This window comes from Pinus tabuliformis, chromosome 6 (assembly GCF_031772625.1).
Source record: "Pinus tabuliformis cultivar Carrire ecotype Pingquan chromosome 6, CPIR1, whole genome shotgun sequence".
Classification (NCBI taxonomy): domain Eukaryota; kingdom Viridiplantae; phylum Streptophyta; class Pinopsida; order Pinales; family Pinaceae; genus Pinus; species Pinus tabuliformis.
Genome location: NC_142292.1, coordinates 20914191 through 20938508, shown reverse-complemented (window position 1 = coordinate 20938508; position 24318 = coordinate 20914191). Strand labels below are relative to the sequence as shown.

General features: G+C 37.1%; 1 pseudogene; it reads right to left on the bottom strand.

Annotated features, from left to right (window-relative positions):
- Nucleotides 1-1321: 1321 nt before the first annotated feature.
- LOC149257016 (serine/threonine-protein phosphatase 5 pseudogene) lies at nucleotides 1322-2068 on the bottom strand (annotated as a pseudogene).
- Nucleotides 2069-24318: the final 22250 nt, after the last annotated feature.

Below are 24318 nucleotides of genomic sequence, written 5' to 3'. Positions count from 1 at the left end.
TAAAATGTTTCTAACAAATGTATTAGGCAATTCGACTTCCCAATTACAAAAATTTAAACACCCAATTTCTAAATCCACCAATAAAGCTCTAAAACACACTTATCATATTAATAATGAAAATATTTACAAACTTTTCTTCCTGACCAGATATTCAACATCCATGGCCTTCCAATTGCCTGGAGGCTTATAACTTTGGCTGTCCAAGCATCACCTCTCCTCTCTCCCCTTTTTTTTCCAGAAAGAAGTTATACATAAGTCATAGCTAACTACTTCTTTCCGCACCTGAAAGAATTAGTTATTCAGTTATAACTTAATCTTTATCATCATTTAACTAAACTAGACCACTTTTAACTACCTAGCCTTATTGAAATTAACACAAATTTAACAACTAAGTCTTCCTCAAGTCTTGCATTTTGCCACAACATGTGACCACCCCGTCACATTGCTAGCTCAGACTAGATGCTCCTACATTAGACTCTCACGGTTGAAAACATTCATGATCTCCTGATCATGTGCTTTCAAAAAGGAATGAAGAAAAATAAAATTCCTCCTGGATCCCAGACTTTGTCTTGGAGTTGTCCATATGCTCTGCTCCTCCGTTTAGGCAACATGTCAGCGGCTTCCTGCTTCATCTTCCTTCTCTGGTCACAATAGTTTGGAGCTGAAAACACTGTAATAAGTTTGCCGTGGTGTTCAATTTCATAATCTTCCTCTTTAACTTCATGAGACCTGACCACCTGCGCAAGATTGTTTTCTTGGAAAAATGTTTTGGTCACATCTTCTCCAAAAGACAAACCAACATGTCGTTTTTTGGGTCCACGCCCTTTATGGAGCTATGGATCGCTCCAAAGTATTTCACACATCAGACGCTCTTCAGGCGGCTTTCGGAACCGAACAATGTCTTTGATATCATCCAATTTTATACCATCAACACTAAAAAGACTTTAAGCTTCTGTGGAAGTTTTTTGTAGTTTCATGATCCACATTATCCACAGTTTCTAGTTGATTCTGCCAACGTTTCAAACCGCAAAGGGGGTCCATCATCAGGACAAATAAGAAAGAATATGAATGAAAAAATTTTCATTCATATTCTTTCTGATTTGTCCTGATGATGGACTCCCTTTGGGGTTTGAAACGTTGGCAGAATGAACTAGAAACTGTGGATAATCTGGATCATGAAACTACTAAAAAGACTATCACGGACAACAAAAATCTTGTCATTGAGGACATGAGCCAAAGGTAGGCAGCAAAACACTTCAGCGAAAAGATCAACCATGTTTTCATTGTACTTGGACTTGACTTCACCCTCAAAACTATAAATCTAGTTCATACTCCCGCTTTCACGATTTCCTCTTGCGAGATAAAGTTCAGTTGGACACATACATTTGAATATGAATATCACAAGTATAACTTCAACTAAAAATGATCCTCGATCAACAAAATTACCATTAAAAAAATAAGGATTGTCCTCTGAAGGAAGCCTACTAACCTCCAAGATGTTAAAAAGGTCATAATACTGACCATGGATGTCATCACAAACTGTGAATTGCTTTCCATTCGGAATATCGATGTCAACCAGCGATGGCATCGCCTCCAGCAAATCCTTTACTTGCAGTAATATTTGAAATGCACACCTTCTGCGTATGTTTTCCAGATTCTTGAAGTCTTCCATCACTTTCTTTATAAATTCCAATGTTATATTTTCTCCTTCTATTCCATGTTGTCGCTCCACCTTTATTGAATGAAAATCATTGGGTTCAACAACAGAATGATTCACAAGATCATTCACTGAGATGGCCTCAATAAATTTAACTTTTTTGACTACTGTTTCGGTTTCTTCAAGATTTTTGGTGGCATCAGGACCATTTGGACAAATTCTTTTAACTTGCTGAAAATCGTTTAGTACTTGATTGATCACCTTTTCTGATGCTTCCAGCCTTTGCCTTCTGGTCTGCTTCAACATCAGTTTCTTTATGTTCTCTATTTCTGTTTCCAGTCGATCTTCTTGCCGGTCTTCTTCATTAATTCTTCCTTCCTGCTCTAGCTGGTTGCTGCTGTCCAGCTGCATCTTCCTTTGTCTCACACATCTACACTGTGTGTCTCCTTTCAACAGAGTTTCAACTTATTGTTCTGGACTTTTTTCTTTCATCAACACTTCAGTGTGTTGATTTAACTCCTTCAAAGAGTTTTCAAATTTTTCCCCTGCATCATCTATTCTAATAAGGCTTCCTTGCCCAGGTTCACAGTTGTGAACTTCCTCCCCTGCTTCTGCTTCTTTTACTGCAAACTTCTTGCAGCCTTCATCAGGTACTGGTGTTTTCAGCCATTTCTCCAGCAACTCTAGCTCCTTCTCCCATACATTAGCTTCTTGATGAGCGTTGCTTTCTTTTCCTCCTCGATCCTGTTGCTGACTTCTTGTCATTGTCAGTGATTCTTCCTTTTCTTCACCTTTTGCTAGGTGAACCTTTGCTTCATGTCGTCTTCTTTGAGGTACGTTTTTCAAGTTGATCAACTCAACATCTCCCACGGCTGACTCAATCGTGCCTATCATCATGACAGCATGATGATCTTCTACTAAGTTTTCAGAAATCATGGTCTTTTCTTCATGAACTTCTTTGACAATCTTTGTTGGCTGTCCCTTTTCACCTTTATATGTTACTTTCACTAATATCTTTGGGCTCCCGTCTTCTATGTAGTTTTCTCTTCCAGGACTGTCAGCTACATTCCACACGGGTGTTGCTGAATCGCTTGAAAACAATGTTGAGGAGCCATTGGGCGGAGAGGAACAATAGCCAGGACCACATGCTTCCTACCAAGAAACGTCTCTACCAACTATGGGCAACCCTCTATCACCGTGAAGACAAGATGTCGGCAACTTAACCCTTCCTCCAATTGATTTTATGTCTCCGCCTGCTAACTTTTCAAGGGAACCGGCTTGATACGCATCCCAAACCACGGGAGCAGAACAGGGTTGATCCCTACCTTTGATGGTATTTCCGCCAGGTCTCCGTTGGCCAACAAATAGAAAATTAAACGCTGATTTGTCTTCCCCTGCCTGTCGCACCGATACTTCCACGTCATTTAAACCCTCTTTGACCTCTTCTGTCTCTCTCAGGCTGCTCTTGGAAAGTTGCACATCCTCTACAGAATATTTTTTAGCTGTTACATCTTGAATTAACGAATTCTTTTCTACTGATAAAATACTCTTCTTGATGCTCATCTGGCCTTCTTGCATACCTGAACTTCCTTCGAGCGGCAACATTGTAGCCAAGATTTCTGACAACGGTGTATGCAATGTTGGAAGCTTATGTGGAACATTAACTATTTTATTTGCGTCTTTCCCATAAGGTTGTGTTTCCATGGTTCCATCAGTTTTATCTTCTGTCACCTGTTTCTCTGAATTTCCTTCTAGTCTTCCTGTCAACATTTCAGTACGCTGATGCAAGTTCTCTTCTGAACTTTTGAGACCCTCATACGATCTCACCACTTCCTCATCATCATCCAGAGATATTCCTTCCTTTGGCTTGCAGATAACTTCATCTGTTTCATCTACTTCCCCTACTTCTTCAAGCATTTTCCTCTGAACAAATTTGCCTGCGACATCTTCCATTATCTTTGTCTTCATCCTCTCTTCTTGAGCTCCTCTCTCTACTGCAACAGCTTCAAGTACAAATGCATCGCTGCTTTCTTCTTCCGAGTATTTATCTCCCGAAAGATTCTTCTCCATACTTGTGACAGCTTCACAAGATTGCGCATCCTCCTCAGTAAAACCTGTAATCACATCACAATTGTCAGCTATAAAAACACAAGATTTTACATCATCCAGTTGATCTGGATCTGCCCAATAACCCAAGAAATCATCAATGATCTCCTCCTCTGTTTCACCAATGGAAACCTCCACTTTCAACTCAGCTGCTCTGAGTTCTTCACGACTCAACTGTATACTCATCATCTGCTCAAGCTTCCTCAGCTCTTCTGTTAACTGCATGTTTATCTGTTGATCTCTTTTCTGTTGTAGCCTCTGCCACTTCACTCTCTTCCTCATATTCCAACCATGTCTCTGGTCTCTCATATTTTCCCGTAACAATTCCATCAATAACTCAAGATGAACCGCGATCTCATCTTTTTATTTCTCATACTCTTCATTAGTCAACTGTTGTCTTATGCCACTTACCTTGGCATCTTCTTTCTCCCTCTTTCTACTATGGCCTCTTTCTGAACCCCTTCTCTCTCCTTTATGACTTTCAATAGTCATCTCCTTCGCCATGAGTTTCTCACCCATGAGTTGCACCAAGCCTCTGCAACAGCAAACCCTTCTGCTGCCACTTACCTCACTAATCCCTTCCTCCAGATCTGGTCTTTTGGTAATCACCTGGTCCTCTACTGGAACCTTTCGAGCATTTCTCCACTACTCCTTCAGGCTTCACTCATTTGCAACTTTATTCAACCTTTGTTGAATCTTCAGGTTCTACCACATTCACTTAGAATCCTTTGTTGGACTCCTCTATCACTGCTCTAAAGCTGTGATCTACTTCTTCCCGCTGAGACTTTCTTCACTATGCCTGTAAACCAAATTGTTCAAGCATAACCTTCAACTAGAGTTAAATAATACTTTGTCAGCTCACCTTCAAGATCTTATTGATCTTGCTTCCTTCCTCAACTGCACTACGTCCCTGTGCTGCAATCCTCATTAGTTTCAAAATCTGACATTCATTCATCACATGCAATTAACTCAAATTAAGAAAAAAAAAAAAAAAACTTGTTTCTTCACACATATCTATTCCTGCTCTGATACCACTTGATGCAAGTTTACCTTGCAAAACCCAGAATCTTCCCATTCTCATGCATATAGAAATGCACCTCAAATAAGTTCCCAAACAAAACTTCAATCTCCGGCAATTCGCGCACACCTCAATTGCGGAAGCTCCTCAATTAACAGTCATAAACTCAACAATCTTCATTATGGTACTCATTCTGTACCAATTTTCCCCAACGCTAAATTGTGACTTATCATTCATCCATCATCGAATTGACAGCTATTTCTCTGCACCCTTGACTCCATGTGTAGGAATTTTAACACAAATTAGCATCGATTTATGTAAATCGATCTGTCTTCATCCGTCGAACCTGCCACTTCTGCAAAACATCATTTCGACAATTATATAATTTGACCTCTGCATTATCACATCTGGCAATAAAATTGACATCAATTTCAGTTCCCACATGGATTTAAACATTGCGTTATCACATTACGACTTGTCAACTTGTTTGCTTGAACACCTCATTCGATGGCACATCCAGCTACTCCTTCGATTAAGCCAGTGCTGCTCCATTACCCTGTTCTACGTGTCAATGATTCAATCTCAAGCCAGAACTTAACTTATCAAACCAGATTTAAAACGTTGTTCAACTTTTAACAAATTTAACACATTCCACATCAATTTTCCATCATTCGATTTCCAGATCTACATTCAACTTAATAATGCGGTCAACAACCAACCGAATTCAATCCAACAGGAACAGAGTTCTGCCAGTTCACCACGAAATCAGAACTATCTTTGGTTCTTCTTCACACAGTTCTTTAATTCATAAATTCGGTCTTAAAATGTTTCTAACAAATGTATTAGGCAATTCGACTTCCCAGTTACAGAAATTTAAACACCCAATTTCTAAATCCACCAATAAAGCTCTAAAACACACTTATCATATTAATAATGAAAATACTTACAAAATTTTCTTCCTGACCAGATATTCAACATTCATGGCCTTCCAATTGCCTGGAGGCTTATAACTTTGGCTGTCCAAGCCTCACCTCTCCTCTCTCCCCTTTTTTTTTCCAGAAAGAAGTTATACATAAGTCATAGCTAACTACTTCTTTCCGCACACGAAAGAATTAGTTATTCAGTTATAACTCAATCTTTATCGTCATTTAACTAAACTAGACCACTTTTAACTACCTAGCCTTATTGAAATTAACACAAATTTAACAACTAAGTCTTCCTCAAGTCTTGCATTTAGCCACAACATGTGACCACCCCGTCACATTGCTGGCTCGGACTAGATGCTCCTGCATCACCATAGTACTAGAATAAACATTAGAAAACCTTTGAACAATATTCTTCATCTGATTCCCCACAGGATTAAGACAAATGCATTGAATTTCAGCTTGACGCTTAATGTAATTGATAACAAGTAATGGAAAATCTAAAAACTTGTAGAATCCTTACTCCATTATCTAGTGTACATTTTAATAAGGTCTTCAAAGCCAATAATTCTAATAAAGTATTAGACCCTTGAACAACACATCCCTTAAATTTTATGAAGAAATATTTATATAAAAATAAAACACCTCCAACACGATAATTGTTAGAATGACAATTCTTGGCACCATCAAAGAAACCCATGGAATTTATTTATCTATGCCCAAGCACTCAAATATATGTGTTGAATGAGAAGTATCCCTCATTAAATAAATCATTGCAATCACCCTAGAAATCATGAATTGTGAATGGTTTCTTTCTCTCAAACATAATATAATTTATCACAAGATAAATCCCTTAACATGTCACAATACAATCCATTTAATTACTTAAGAGTTGGATTATCAGACTAGGATTTTATATACTATTCAATGATCTCCCAAGCCATGAATTGTGTATTCTTGTTATGCCCTTGGATTCCTTACAAACTTATTAGGCATACAAGCATTTCACTGATAAATGAAAGAAGTATTCTTTTGTCTTTCTACAAGATAACCGAATACCCATATCATGCCTTCCCCTTTTCTAGAGAATCTCCCATGTTAAGATCCCATTCCTCATAACGAACCATAGAAATGCATAAGTTTCTCTTGGGTTCTTCATCTTCTAAAGCTTCCACTACCAAGAGAAATATTGAGGGTCATTCCTAAAAAGCACATTAGATCCCAAGCTTACTATATAGTAACCAATTCTTTTCTTAAGCACCCAAGCTAACATTTTCAACTCCTTAATTCTAATGTGACCCTTCCTCAAAATCTCCACATAGACTTGCCATAGCTTGGGAAATTTCCATACAGCTCTAGATTTTGTTATTGTACCCAACCTTGGGACCAAATACTTGTTACACCCCATTCACTTATTTAAACTTATAGATCTTTTATCCCTCAACATACTAATCGTATATCCTCTAGAAGAAAAGGGCTAACATAACATGTATCATAGCACTGAAGTTGATCCTAACTTAAACACTTGAGCCAAATTTCCACACAAGAAATAAACCCAGTATAGGAAAAGCCATTATCAATACCTTATGATAATTTTCCACATTTTTGAAAGTATTCCCTAGATTCCTTCACTAGTGTAGAATAATTCAGGTCTTATATACTTTTCTTTAATAATTGCCTTCATAAGCTATTTTTTTGTCATAAACCTTCATGGGTTTGTAGCCACCAAGGACATCTTAGGCATATACATATTCTTTTATACCCCACTCACCATCCTCCAACTTTGCAATAGTTTTCCATAGGCCTAAAAGAATATTCTCAAATATTTTATTACCTAGACCAAAGAAATCTAAAACACATTCCATATTCTTTTAGGGTCATCTTTTGGAATATGGGCCAGAGAATGCGCATAACTAGAGTTGTCTCCAATATTGATTTCGTCAAAGTAATACACCATGCATAAACAACCATCTATTTCACAAATGGTTTATCCATTTATCTTTCCAAGAGACCACTACTAGTCATTATTATGATAAGAATTGAGATTAAGGAGAAAGCCAAGGTATTTAGCCATCATTAAAATAGAAAAGATACCTTTGCAAGGCTTGACTAGCTCCTTTTAGGGACATCTTTTGGAATGTGGGCTATAGAGTGCCCATAAACTAGAATTGTCTCCAATATTAATTTCATAAGAGTAATACACCATCCATAAACAACAATCTATTGCACCAATGGTTAATCCATTTATTTTTCCAAGAGCCCAGTACTAGTTATTCTTATAATAAAAAATGAGATTAAAAAAAAGACTACATGATTCAAAACCATCATTAAAATTTACCAATTAAATAAGAAAAACACCTTGCAAAGCTTGACTAGTTCCTCATGCCTACAATACATCTTATAATACAACTCTAAATCTTTTTTATTTTCTATGCATGTCGTAAAGATGTTCTCAAAAAGTATCATACTGCTATAAAAAAATCATAGATAACCTAATTTTTTTGGCTTTTAAAGCTCTACTCTTTAGCCTCTTTTATGTATCTATAAATACAACGCAAGATAGAGTGAGCAACATTGCCTCAAACTATACATAAAATTATTATTTTTTTAACGGTTTCATTGATTAAAAAGAATACAAAAGATTATCCTATAATCCATTTCAACCCCTCTAAATTGAAGCCATCTAACAACACCGCGAGTCTCAAGTAAAATCAACTCACTTTATCGAAAGTCATTGATAAATATAACGTAAGAACCTTAACTGAAGTTCTCTCCGTAGTAAATGGAATACAACTTTTTGTAGTAATCCCACAGCATCACACATATTCTTGCGCAATAAACCTCAAAATCACAATTTTCAAAAATCCCTGCGTCTCTTTTTCTTTAAGCTTTATCCTTTTGCTTTATTCTCTGTTTTACAGTTCTTAACGTGGTTATTCTCTGTTCTGCATTTATGTAGAGTGTTGTCATTCATTCTTTTGATTTTTGAAAGCAACAGCTGGACGCCAAAACTTGCTTGGGGGCGAAATAAGCCGTTCAACGATATAGTGCACAGAGCGCGGATGAGCAGCCAGGAAAGGTATCTGCACTAATTTTTTTAAGACCCAGTGCAAGTTCAGATGGTGGCGCATACAGTGTGTGGCAGCCAGGAAAGGTATCTGCATTAAATTTTTTAAGACCTAAGTTTAGACGGAAGCCAATTTTAACTCATTTTTTAGTTAAAATAATTGCTATATATTTTATTGGAATATAATTATATAACAATTGTTTGCATTTGGAGACATTCTTCTATGATAAAAATGTTATAATATAATGTAATGTGAACATTTTACTCCAATATAGTATAATGTAAACATTTTAACTAGGTCAAAATAAAATAAAATAAAAATAACAAAATAAAAACAACTCTATAAAAATAAAATAATAATAATAAAAAAAATTACCCATGATATTCATATAAAATATAACCTATTTAAAAAGGGAAATTAAACTAGCCTATATCCATCTTAAACATAGATTACCAAATCTTGAGAAGGATCAAATTTCTTTTCCCTCTAAAAAGAGTTTTGATCCCTCTACACTTGGTACATTGAGAGTTAAGATGGATCTAGACTAATTTAATTAAATTGAAAAGAAAAAAATCATAACTACCTTTGAGATATATTTCAACCTTTTAGCTTAAATACCAACCCCTATATAAATTAATCTATACCAACCACCTATTAATAATTAATAATTAAAATTTAGAAACCCTATTTCAAAATAAATATAAACTACTTCCTATTCTATTTTAATTGATTTTTTATATAATACAAGTAAAAAAAACCAAACTACCTCCTATATATATATATATATATATATATTCATATTCTAAGATAAATTAAATGAAAAAAAAAACTTTACTAAAAATTGAATTTGTCCAATTTTTAAAGTATTTTCTATACAACAATAATCTCACATATTTTAACAATGGTAAATTAAAATTAAATAATAATTTTAATGATAATTGATTGCATTTTAAATAAGGAAGTGTACATATTTTTTAAGCATTTTAAATCCTTAATTCTATTTATTCCAAGTTAGATCCGTCTTGATTCACATTAAATCTTTTTTCACTCTAGAAGAGATTTGCATTTCAAGGGATTTGATCCTCTGGGCCTTTGCTCTATTAAGAGTTAAGACGGATCTATGATGGTTTAATTATTAATTATAATTATAATTGACATTACAACATCTTTACTATACTGGGTTCGAGAATTTTATGTTATTTTATTTTTTAATTTAATTCAATTTTGCTTTATTTTTACCTAATCAAAATGTTTAATAGGACATTACAACATCAAATCCTTAACAAAACATTACAACATCTTTACCAGACTATTGTGGAGAGGGCCTTAAGTGAAATTAACACTTATGATCCATGAGGAAGCTCAATTGGCATTGTCATATTAATAAGTACTATATAAATGATGAGATTGAAAGTTCAAACTTTGCTGTGTTATAAAATATTATATAAATTACGAGATTAAAGATTCAAATCTCCTTGACTATTTCCCTTAAAAAACAATTATAAATTCTCATGACAAGTGGGATTGTATTTGAACACGGTTGCCATATGTGCTTAGTGAATTAGGCATTACACAATATAGTGTGCAAAGTATGAGAAACAAACTTGTGTGGATGTATTGGATATGTATTTTGAATGGTTTTTTATGAGTGAGTTTTTGTTTAAATAAGGAAATAAAAAATAACATATTAATTGGAATATTAATTGGAATTGTTAAAGTGTAATTATTTTATTCTTTAGATTTATTTTGGTAGTATATTGTTAATTTTGATTACAATTTGATGATTTTTTAAAATATATAGGTTTACAAAGTAGAATTATTTTATTAATTTTGGTAATATGTGGGTTTAAAATGCAAAACGATAATAAAATATTATAGTAATTTATGTATTACACCGAGAAGAATTTTACAACTAAGTATAGGGAAGATGCATAGGCATACACATTTGTAAACATAAACATTTAACATTTATATGTTAGCTCAATTAAAAAAATAATAAAATGTTAAAACTAATATAAAGCGAAGTATGAAGGGAGATGTTGTAGTGTTGGTAAGTGAGAGTAAATATTTAAATCTTGGGTCAATTAATAATAAAATGTTAAAAGTAATAAAAATAATAAAATTAAAGTTGCTATAATGTAATTTTTTTTTTACAGGGCAACTTAGTCCCTCCAACTCAAGTTAGAAATTATGCTCTCGGAAAAATTGCATAAATAATTATAATTACAGTGGTCAATGCTAAATTAATAGTGGTCAATAGGCAAATCATCCTATAGTCCTGTTTTGGTAGGAACTAATAAATTGAGATGTGAAGTGGATAATACAAAGAAAATTAATTTCTACACATTAACTATTTTTTTCACACTTTCATTCACAAATATGATACATATGTATAGTTGGATTGAGGTCCAACTAATTCTAACATTAGAGATAGGAGTTGAGAAGATCTCTCAGCAACCACCTACAAATCTCAAAGCAACTCCAAACTCAGCATGGAAGCATTATCTTCCAAGTCCCTCCCTTAATGCTTACATGCCAAATATAAAAATAACATATATTACAATACTAAACTTTTTGTCTAACTTATCTTCATCAACACTTACATCCACTCTGGAATCTTATGGCCACCACTCTTTCTTCACCACCATAACTTCTAGTTACCACTTGAACTCCATTTAAAACATAACTGTCTTTGACCATCATTAATGTACTTGTAGGATTGACGCTTCTTGACTACCTTGAAGAATAGTCTAGATACTGAATACCTCTATGGATATGCTTTCATCCGAGTAATATGCATCGAAATACATACTTTGAGTTATCTAATTATTTTTTCTAGGTACTAAGCTTATTCAATAGTCAATCATACAACTGACCTTTTTGACATATACACACTTACATACACATAAAAATAATCATAACTGATGCTCTTGAAGCACCAAAGAACAACAAAACCCATCCTCATATAACATAGACACATTATTAAATTAGTGATATGTTCTCTTGGCACTGAAGAACATCGAGAACCACTAATTTGAACTATGTTTATATGTTCATTAATTGGTTATACGCCTTTTACAAATAGAACTACTTAACAAGGAATCGAAAAATCTCACAACAACAACAACACTTTAGATGGGAGCATAAACTGATCGGTGGAATGTACATCAAATTGTTCAATGTCAAATCCAGATCCCATAATACAAAGAAGATTCAAATCAAGGGAACAACAAGGAAGAAAATGACCTCAACCAAAAATTATGTTGCCCCACCATCGGACATCCACAAATTGAACTCGATACATCCTTCCTTGAGTAGTATATATTAGAGTGGTTTTCCTTACACTATGCTTATGTTGGAGTACCAGACGTTCAACAAAAATCATAACTTGTCTGGTATTCATCCTTAGGTCTTGACAGGCACAAGTAGTGTTCAACAATTATGGGATTGTAATGCACCATCTTACACAAAGTTCTTATGCACCCAAGATTCTCATCCTCTTCAAAGCATGGCTTATCCTTCGACAACAACACTCTAAAATGATATTCCACCTCTTCCCAACACCTCTGGCATTCCCGTGGTTATGCATAACTCAATGCCATGGAAAATCTTGTGGACATGGAGCGAAAGAAGGTTTTAATAAACCTCGAGACTTCAGTGAACAAGCTCCTCTTGGTTGTTGCATGCTTACGGCTAATCTCATTGTCCTGCACAAAGATATCGCCACTGCAACACTAATTCTCCAAGGGCCAAATGAAATTTCCATCTGAAGACATACAATCCATACAATCCACTACTAAGTTGGTGCACCAAATTCTTACCATTGGTTCCCATTTTCATCTAGATCCTCTACTCCTCTCGCCGTGTGACTAAAGTGATCAAAAGAGATGAAGTTTCAGTAATTTCGTCTACACTAAAGAGTTTTTGTCCATAAAACTGAACCATTATAACCAAAATCCATACTGTTCTCTAGAAAATCACATGTTCCTATGAAGAAAAATATGAATTTGTGTAAAGCCAAGGAATACAAGCAGTGTTTTGGCTCATATAAGGAGAAATTATGTACTGATTGCGACTCCTAAGTATTCCTTGAGTTGAAATAGAAAAAGACTATTTTCATCAATCAACGTCATTTAGTCTAAATGATCCAAATTGGATCCATAGAAGGCTATCAAAGAACCATGACTGTATCAGGTCGAAACAAATATCTAAAAATTCCAAAACAACGATCAAAAACACCCCTGAACCAGTGGCAATGGCAGCCAACGTGGAACGACGAGGACCTTGGTCAAAGCGCGTTGATCGAGGCCCATGGAGACTGCGCAGGAGGTCAAAGTAGCCCCTGGGAACCCCGGATCGGGAAAAGAAGGTGGTTTTGATGCTAATCGCGCATCACTAGGCGAACAAGGCCAAGATGGGGAAGCCTGAGCGACCAGTCGCATGGGGGAACCGAAGAACCGCGAACGGAAAAGGTAAAAGCACTAAAGTACAAAGGCGGGACCCGCCCTCTAGAAAACCAGCGGTATTGATCAGAGCGCCCTTAAACAGTAAGAGGTTTTGGATGAGAGTGGAGTGATTCCATTCATCGATCGATGTGTGCAAGCTGAGGTGAGAGAAAACCATTGTTGATTGCGCGCTATCGGTAGATCAAGTCAACCACACAAAATGTGTGTATGGCGTCGGATCTGGAGGCTCCAGATCGAACGACTGGGAATACGCCACGTTTTAGAAGGATTTGGAATCCGTTTGACCACCACAGTGGAGAAAGACTTCATCCACGACGTAACTGAAGAAACGAACCGACGAAGCAGGCTGGCGATGTTAGAGGAGGACATATGGCCACTCCCTGAGCATTGATGATGACGTCGAACAGGGAACTCCAAGCGTAGCTGCAGAAAGTGAATCGACATAGGCGAAAGAGGAACTGAACAGTCTTGGAGACGAATGGCTAAAGCCATGAATAGAGACATGATACACAAAGTCGAGAGACGAAGAAGTGGAATAGTGAACCTAGAGAGGCGGACTGAACACCGAAAGACAGAAAACAGAGAAAAAGGAAGTAAAGCAAAGCAGAAGAAGACAAAGAGCCGAGCTGACCAAAGGCAACATTGAGCACCAGAGAGCTTGAAGATTCAAGCCATCCCATAGAGGAATCTGTCCGGACTGAGCACAACATTTGGCTCTTTCCACTAACACAGAACACACACCAGCACATGAGTCTGTAATACCTTTAAACAATAAATCTTTAACTGATGTCACTCATAAGGTGAATATTAGATCAAGTGGTATCAGAGCTCTAGGCTATAAGGTTAGACAAGCTTGTGTTGGTTTAGCTGTGAATGCTCACTAGATCAAAGCTCAAATTAGGAGAAGGAGAGTTGGTGGAAACTAATCCTGAAATTGGGAGAGTCTATTCTCGAAAGACAATGTCAGAGGAAGGTTATGTGGAGCCAGACCCTCAATTCATAGAGAGTTTCCTAGCTATAAAGTCTATGGTCGAAGAAATGTACTGAGACTTTAGAAAGAAAAAGGTGGAAGATTCATCAGGTTCTAAACAATATAAAGAAGAAGATGAGTCTCACTTCCATGACCACTCCAAAGGAAAGGGGAGAGAGAGGAAAGCTTTCTCACACCTCCTAATAGCCCTGTGCATAATAAGAAAGCATCTTTGATTAAGCTAGATGTTAAATTTGATTTGCCTATATATGATGGAGAGCTAAATGCTGAAAAGTTGGACAATTGGATTAAACAAATTGATGTGTATTGCAGAGTACAACACATAGACTCAGACAAGAGTAAGATTCAGCTGGCAAGCATATGCTTAGGAGGCACTGCCTTGGTTTGGTGGGAAGGCAGAACCCAAGCTGATATGAAAAGACATGGTAAGACCATCTCTACCTGAAGTGAATTTGTTGCTGCAATAAAAAAGCAGTTCTATCCATTGGCCTACATGCAACAAGCCATGATGAGTTGGCAAACTCTTCGACAGTTGAAAGGGCAAAGCATTCAAGGGTATACTCAAGAATTCAGAAAGAGAACATTAATGTTGGGTATCTCATTAGACTCACTAGAGACTCTTTTGAAGTACATTGGTGGTCTACACATCTACATGAGGCATACCATCCTCATGTTTAATCCCACTAGTATAGATGAGGTATTTGTACAAGCTAGTCATCTAGAAGCTAGAGGAAAGAATGGGAATCCATAAGTTGGGGGACCATCCCAACCCACTGTAAGCAAGATCAGGGAGAAAAGAAAGCAGAAGTGGAAAGCAAGGAAGACTAACACTGCATAGAAACCCAAAGCTTCATGCACTCACTGTAAAAAGGATGGGCATGATGATGAGCATTGTTGGATTCTGCATCCATAGCTGAGAGCTAAGAAGTTTGAGGGCAAGAAGAAGAAGATAGTTGTAGCTATTTAGAAATATTTGGGGTTAGAATCGGGAGATGAAACAACTATAGCAGCCACAGGTATAAAAGGTAAGGATTTTGAAGCATCTACTAGTAATCCTGCTCAATCTGTTATTGATGAAGAAAATGAGAGAAAAAGACATGAGCTTTTCCATATTTGAGTTATTTCCAAAAATCAAAAGATTGATACTTTGTTTGATAGTGGCTCACAAGTAAATCTAATTTCTGAAGCAATTGTAAAGAAATTGGGATTAGCAACTACACCTCATAAAAAAGCATACCCATTAGGATGGTTGAATGATAAAGTGCAATTAAAAGTGACTAGACAGTGCAAACTCAAGTTTTCTTTTGGGTCAGCATTTGTAGATGAGGTTGAGTTAGACATAATTCTTTTGGATATATGTGGAATTGTTTTAGGGAAGTCCTTACTTGTATGATAGAAAGGCTATTTCCTATAGAGCTGAGAACAAGTATCTACTTGTCAAAGATGGAATCGAATACTTTGTAAGAGCTCATAAGCTCAAGAATAATATACTCTCATAAACTCAGGACAGATGAAAAGAATGATAAATTCATGAAAACAATTCTTATTGATGGTTGTAAAGGAAAAGAAACTTGATAAAACCAATGTATTTGAGGGTTGTAATGCTGAATAGCAAGATGATATAGAAAAGGTTGTTTCAGAGTATGATGTCTTGTTTCAAGAACCTAAAGGTTTGCCACCCAAAAAGGGAATAATACATGATATTATTTTGTAGCAAGATGTTCCATTGCCTAACATTGGGATGTATAGGTTATCTGATTTAGAGAATGCTGAAATCGAGAAGTAGGTGCAGGAGTTGCTCGAGAAGGGCTTCATTAGGCCTAACACATCACCATGTGGGTCACCAATCGTTTTGGTGAGAAAGAAAGATGGCTCGTGGAGAATGTGCATTGATTACCGAGCATTGAATAAGATAACAATAAAAAATCATTATCCCTTTCCTCGCATAGATGATCTTTTAGATCAATTAAAAGAAGTTGTTTATTTCACCAAGCTGGATTTTCACAGTGGATACCATCAGGTCAAAGTTGCAGAGCAAGATGAATGGAAGACTGCTTTCAAAACAAAGCAAGGATTGTATGAATGGCTGGTTATGCCTTTTGGCTTAACTAATGCTCCTGCTACTTTCATGAGATTAATGAATGATGTACTCAGAACTTTTCTTGATGATTTTGTTATTGTGTATCTAGATGACATTCTGATTTTTAGTAAAACGTGGGAAGAACATTTAAAGCATGTTAAGCAGACATTAGATGTTTTGAAAAGAGAAAAACTTTATGTTAAACTCTCAAAATGTGAATTTGGAAAAACATCTCTAAACTACTTGGGTCATATAGTAGGGGGAGGCAAATTGAAAATAGATCCCTCTAAAGTGGCAGTCATTGTGAACTGGCCTAAACCCAGGTCTGCTACAGAAGTGAGAAGCTTCTTAGGATCAACACAATATTGGAGGAAGTTCATTTCTAACTTCTCCTCGATTGCAGCTCCCTTACATGCTTTAACAGGATTGAATAAGGTGTTTCAGTGGGGAGGCAAACATTAGAAAACCTTCGACACCTTGAAGGAAAAATATTACAGCACCTGTACTAGCACTGCCAGATCTACAAAGACCATTTGAGATCCAAACTGATGCCAGTGACTATGCCATGGGAGCAGTGTTGACACAACACGGTAAACCCATATGTTATCATTCTGAGACTTTTAGTCCTACATTAGTTAACTATCCTACATATGATAAAGAATTGTATGCATTAGTTCAGAGTGTGAAAAAGTGGAAACATTACTTAATGGGCAAAGAGACAGTAATACATACTGATCATCAACCACGTCAAGATCTACACTCCCAAACTAAGTTGCAGCAATCAAGACATTACAGATGGATGGGTTTTCTACAACAGTTTCATTTAGTCATCAGATATAAAAAGGGCATACATAACAAGGTTGCAGACATGTTGTCTAGACCCATTATAAATGCATCTACCATACTTAAGCATAATTCTGTGCTACATGAAAGCTACATAGAACAATATGCTCAGGATATGGACTTTAAAGATGTATATGCAACTTTGAGTCAAGGCAAAAGATTAGAAGAATTGGACTATCATGAGAAGGACCGACTCTTATACCATTGTGGGAAACTCTGCATTCCACAAACTGAGAGAGTAAAGATAATTAGGGAAGCACACACTTCTCTGATATCAAGTCACTTTGGGGTAAGTAAAACAATTGCACAGTTGCAAAGATTCTGCTATTGGCCAAAAATGAATGAGACAATTTCTAGATATGTAAGAGGGTGTGCCATGTGTGCTAAAAGCAAGCCCAGTAATAGAAAACTAGGCTTGTACACTCCATTGTCAGTTCCTTATCACCCTTGGGAAAGTGTTTCCATGGATTTTTTTGGAGGACTGCCTAAATCTAGGAAAGGTCATGAATATCTATATGTTGTTGTGGATATGTTAAGCAAAATGTGTATTTTAATACCTTGTAATAAACAAATTACAGCTGAACAGACTGCGAAATTGTTCTTTGAACATGTATGGGTTAATTTTGGATTACCCACTTCCATTGTATCTGATCGAGACACCCGATTTGTGGGGAAGTTTTGGTCGAGTCTGTGGGAACTGATGGACACCAAACTGAAGAAAAGCACAGCTTTTCATCCACAAATAGATGGCTAGACAAAAGTAGTAAACATGATAGTGATCCAATTACTGAGAAGATATTGTAGCAAACATCCTAAGCTTTGGGATGAACACTTTTGTTATGTGCAACATGCTTACAATAGAGCCAAACACTCTTCTACATAGAGATCTCCTTTTGAGACCTGTTTTGGTTTCACACCAAGGTCTCCTTTGGATTTTGTCTTTGGTAAAGATACCATGGTTGATGGACACAGTGATGTGGATAAGGCAACTAGGTTCATTGAACAGATCCAGGAGATCCACTAGGCAGTACAGGAACAATTGGAAAAGAGCTAGGCCAAGTGCAAGGCTAGGCATGATAAGCATCAGATGGAGCATAGTTTTCAAGTTGGAGACCAAGTCTGGCTGTATATCAGCAAGGACCGGATGCAAGGTGAAGGTAAAAAGCTAAAGCATATCAGGAATGGACCTTTTAGGATACTTGAGAAGATTGGTTAAAATGCTTTTCGACTTGATCTACCAGCTTACATGCACATCTACTCAGTCGTAAATGCAGATTGCTTGAGATTGTTTGAACCTTAAATGATTGAGGACCTTGAAGAGCAAAGTCAATTGCCTTCTATTGATGACCTGATACCTGAATACCTCAATGAGTTGCAGGAAGACACAGTGCTGGATAGGAAGGTGAGGAAAACACGCAGGGGAGATGTTGAGTACCTCAGGATTGGGCTCAAAGGTTCAAAGCCGAGCAGCGCAAAGTGGATCGAGATTGGACAAGTGAGAAAGCAATACCCTCACTTAGTCGATGCTTGAAAACCAAATTTTTGTGGTCCAAAAGCTTTTTCAGTGGGAAGGCCGTGATCCGAATTAGATCCATAGAAGACTGTCAAAGAACCATGATTGTATCAGGTCGGAACAAATCTCTAAAAATTCCAAAACAACAATCAAAAACACCCCTGAACCAGTGGCAATGGTAGCCAGCATGGAACGACGAGGACCTCAGTCAAAGTGCACTAACCGAGGCCCATGGAGACTGCGCAAGAGGTCAAAGTAGCCCCTGGGAGCCCTGAATCAGCAAAAGAAGGTGGCTTTTGATGTGTGATTCACTGAGTGAACAGGGCCAAGATGGGGAAGCCCGAGCGCTTGGTCGCATGGGGGAACCAGAGAACCGTGGGCGGAAAGGGTAAAAGCACTAAAGTACAAAGGTGGGACCCGTGCTCTGGAAAACCGGTGGTATTGATTAGGGCGCCCTTAAATGGTAAGAGGTTTTGGACGAGAGCGAAGTGATTCCATTCATCGATCGATGCGTGGCAAGTGGAGGTGAGAGAAAACTGCCGTTGATCGCGCGCTATCGGTCGAGCAAGTCAACCGCGCGAAATGTATGTATGACATTGGATCTGGAGGCCCCAGATCGGACGGCTGAGATCACGCCCGATGGAGGAAGCAAAATCAATGAGGGAATATGCCATGTTTTAGAAGGATTTAGATTCCGTTTGACTGCCACGGTGGAGAAAGACTTCATCCACGACGTAACTGAAGAAATGAACTGACGAAGCAGGCTTGCGATGTTAGAGGAGGACATGTGGCCACTCCCTGAGAGTTGATGATGACGTCGAACAGGGAACTACAAGAGTAGCTGCAGAAGGTGAATCGAGAGAGGTGGAAGAGGAATGGAACAGTCTTGGAGACGAATGGCTAAAGCCATGAACAAAGACATGATACACAGAGTTGAGAGACGAAGAAGTGGAACAGTGAACCTAGAGAGGAGGACTGAACACTGAAAGACAAAAAAGAGAGAAAAAGGCAGTAAAGCAAAGTAGAAGAAGACAGAGGGCCGAGCTAACCAAAGGCTGCATCGAGCACCAGAGAGCTTGAAGATTCAAGCTGTCCTATAGAGGAATCTGTCCAAACTGAGCACCACATTTGGCTCTTTTCACTGTAGACCAGAACGTCACAGAGCTGGTAGGAAGAAGAAGAGTTTGTGCACTCCAGTGGCTTGGGGAATCCAAGAAACCACCTTGCCAAGCAAATCTGCTTTAGGAGAACTCATATTGAGTCCCTGTATTATAATTTCTCTGCTTAAAGACACAATAAAACAAGGCCACCACTAAAAGCTGGACCGAAGATGTAGCCCTGGAGAATAGGGTGAACTCCTTATTAATTTCTTGTGTCTTTGTGTTTGATTACTGTATTTCTCTGCTGTCTTTCCATTTAAATGTCTGTGTATTGGCAATCTGATCGATTTTTTATTTCAATAACACAGAACACACACCAGCACATGAGTCTATAATACCTTTAAACAATAAATATTTGACTGATGTGACTCATAGGGTGAATATCAGATCACTAAATCTTATAACAACACAATGCTTGGATCGTGCAACAATTTAGACCATTTTGGTGTTTAAAATTTATATTCAACGACCATTGTAGGAAAATCTCCAACAACCATTTTTCACTCTGTTGGTAGATTTTAATTTAAGTAGTAACCACTGAAACAACATTCTTCAACTTCCACTTTCCAGAATCTTCACGTAGACTTCTCCATATACAAACCAACACATTACAACAAAAGATGCAGCAACACATTACACTCTCCCTATGCCCGTAGACTCTCCCTCTGATGAGGGAGTTAGCCCACGTAGGCTCTAAGACCAACAAAGAAAATGAATTCCCACACATAAACTATTTTTTTCACACTTTCATTCATAAATATGATACATATAGTTGGGTTAAGATCCAACTAATTCTAACATTAGAGATAAAAGTTGAGAAGATCTCTTAACAACCACCTACAAATCTCAAACCAAATCCAAAATCAACATGGAGCATTATTTTCCAAGTATAAGTAAATTGCTTGCTCAGGCATAAGAACTGGCATAAATATTGGTGGGTTAGTCCACACATTTACAATTTTACTCCTACATAAGTGCTAAGGAAAACATAAATAATGATGGGAAGTAAATCAAGTATATTTATTTACATTGTATGCCTATATTTGTTTTTATGCAACGACTTGCTTAAATTATAGTGGGAAGCATTTGATAGTAAATATGTTATTTACTTGAGTATAAAATATTTTCAAGGATTTTATTTTTGGATGGTTTTCCTTCAAAGCTTATGAATAAACAAGTGTAATATGAAGCGTTGTTGCTTAGTACTCACCTCTTATGCAAAAACTAGAGAACCCTTATGGGGTGAATGTGATCAAATAACTTAATTATATTAAGTGCATGATTTAAGCACAACCTTGGTGGAGGGAAAATCAAATTGCTAATAATCTCTTGGTACATGATAAAGTAGTTTTATGGAAATGGGTTGGTAGCAATTAAATTAAACTATCAAAAATATATTATGATTAATAAAATATATTAATGGAAAAAATGGAAAAACATTGTTATTAGAAAGAATACAACAATTAATAGAAAGAAAAAAAGGAATGATTAAAGCTGAATAAATATTTATTCTTAAAAATAAGTATGATAATGAATGGAAAGAAAATATTAATTATGGAAAAAGCCATATATATATATATATATATATATATATTGGATAATTAATTTATGATGACACTTGGTAATTAGATTGTTATTAGAAACAAACGTTGCTATTAGAAATAATATAACAATTAATAGAAAACAAACAGAGAATGATTATAGGTTAAAAAATATTTATTACTAAAAATAAGTATGATAATGAATGGAAAGAAAATATTAATTATGGAAAAATTCATATATGAGGACACTTGGCGATTAGAGGTTTTTTCTTTTCAATTTTTAATTTTTAAAAATAATTTTTAATTATGACAAATTGTTTTTAAACCACTTAAAACTAGTCATCGAGCAATCAAAAATTACAAATTCAAATTTTTAAAATTAAAAAATTAATTTCAATTAATTAATTTATTATTTATTATTTTTATTTTTATTTTTTTCTCGTGGAAAATTAAGGTAGGTCCACCTGAAGGGACCACATCCCCTGATGAAACTAATATGATCCTAACCCCGAGGGCGTCGAGGAGAATTGAACTTGTGACCTCCCAATGGTAAGGTGCTTTAGCAGTGAGACCTCGACCAACTAAGCTAACCCTTAGGTCTAATCAATTTTCAGTTTCTAAAAAAATAAATTTAATATTTAATTTTAGCAAATTTTTTTTTGTAAGTACGAAAGAGTTGTATTATATTATAAAAATATGAAGATTATATTTGACTTCAAACATGATCGGTTGATAAGATTGCAGGCTTGACCACCGACAATAGAGCTTCTTTTTGGAATTTCTGTTATGATTTACATTGTTTTCCATACAAATCCTAGATCAACTGACATTGACCAATTCAGTAACAAAATGAGTGAGTGTAACTTTCTCATCAAAACTAGATACATTGGAAAATTTGGTGATTACAGGCCTCACCATGAGGTTTCCATAGCTCTTACATGTAGATTGATTTTTGACACTTCGAACTAATAGACAAAAAAACTGGCCCATAGGGTGTGAAGCCAAAATTGCATACACACAGACCACATGAGATTGATCAATTCGCAAGGTCCTCTCTAGCATTATGGGCGTCTCTGGAGTGCCTTATGCTAGAGTGACCTCACTGGTTGGATGGTTGGCTGAAGCACCTCCCGGTTCCTGCTTGATGTTGGGCATGTTCTCCCTTCTTGCCTATGAGGACACCATCTGATGCTTAAGCAGGGGGAAGTGCGGGGAGTCCCTTGTAACAAAACACATATGGTGGATCGTTTCAACATGCACCATGAACTTGTCATTGAGCTTGTTCAAATTTTCCTCGATGGCCTTGTTGGCTTGGATGTTTTCCTGTAGAGCCAAGCCCATAATTGTCTTCATGTGCTAGGAAATCTCAATAGTTTTGCTGTACAACTTTTCTCTAGCTCTGGTGAGCCCTGGGTTGGGAATCCATTCAAACTGAGCAATGATTTCCTCAATGCTAGTTCTTCAACTGATAGGCCTACGTTGATTCTCCATCTTAGTAATCCGCTCACAGGTCTCTTGGGGGACAATGCTATTGTAATTCAGGTTAGCTTGCCTAGCATCCACCTTAGTACTAGTCCTCGGATGCAGGTTGGCATTTCTGCAACGTTCCATATTCCAACCTCTGTGCTAGTTGGTGGAGGGGCCACAGATAGGGCGATGGGCACAAGCCATGTTGATAAGCGGGGAGAGGGAAATTCTGCAGGTGGAGATAAGTAGAGGGCAAAATTCCGGGGTGCAGGAAGGGATGGTAGGGAGAACTTGAGAGTGAGGGGAATAGGAATGATGGTGGAGAGAATCAAGCACAGTTTTTTCATAGGACGATTGGGAGATGAGGTTGTTGAGAAGAAATATAGTGGTACTAAATCCTTGAAATATTGCACGAGAAATGTAATCAATTCCCATAGAGGATTGAGGGATTTCATAGTACTTGGATCAAGAAGGTGACACTTTCCACCCTGAAAAATGATTGAGATCTAAGGAACCTTAGGAGAATTATGGGATTTGACACTGTTGGGCACGGAATCCCCCCCACAATAGGTTTTGGGGCTCAAAGCCCAAGTTTTGGTCAAAGATGTTGTAAAACTCCGCGAATTGCGGGTGCGGAGTGTGAAGTGTACAATTGAGTCATAGGTTTGTTCACCCTAAGCATTGTATTGTAAATTAGTGTGAAGTTGGCCTACCCATGGTCCGCGGACCATGGGATTGTATAAATAGAGCGAGGCTCTAAGTTGTAAAATTAGTGAAGAATAGAAAGAGTAGCGAAGGAATGGTTCAAGCTTAGAGTATAATTCTATGTGTCTTGGGTTGTAGTAGTAGGAAGAGGCTCTACAGCTAAGTGCGCGGAGGCCTAGTAGAGTCTGCAGTTGAGTGTGCGGAATCTTGTAGCTAAGTGCGCAGGGCGAAGTCGTGTCTGTAAGCGGGACAAAAAGTTAATAAAGAGAAGTTTATCATAATTCTGTGTAATTTTTGTGCATTATCTTCTTTATGTTTACATTCATTTATGTATTGCACACACTGATATGATTGATGATTATGCTGTAATAACCATAAATCTCACACACGCAAGTTAAGTAATCATTTGAATAACATGGAACTTGGGTATTATACGGGTCGTGCCCCGAGTAGGGCTGCACGGAAGCTGCACCACAGGTTGCGAAGGGATTGCAAGTGCGCGCAACGCCAGATCAGACCACAGACCTCCAGTAGCCCATCAGACATCCCAAGGGTGTGGAAACTAGGTTCTATTACCCTCCCATACTACTTTGGGTGAGACCTCAGTCTGCGCTCCACGGATTATTGCTGAAAGGGCTAGTAGTACTGGGATTTGCTTGGCTAAATCACCTCTGAACCTGGGTCAAGCCCCACTAAGCCAAAAAATAGTTCCGTTGCTGGGACCGAGATCTGCATAAAGGATGTCTGATGTCATGCCACTGGAACCCTACACAAAAAGAA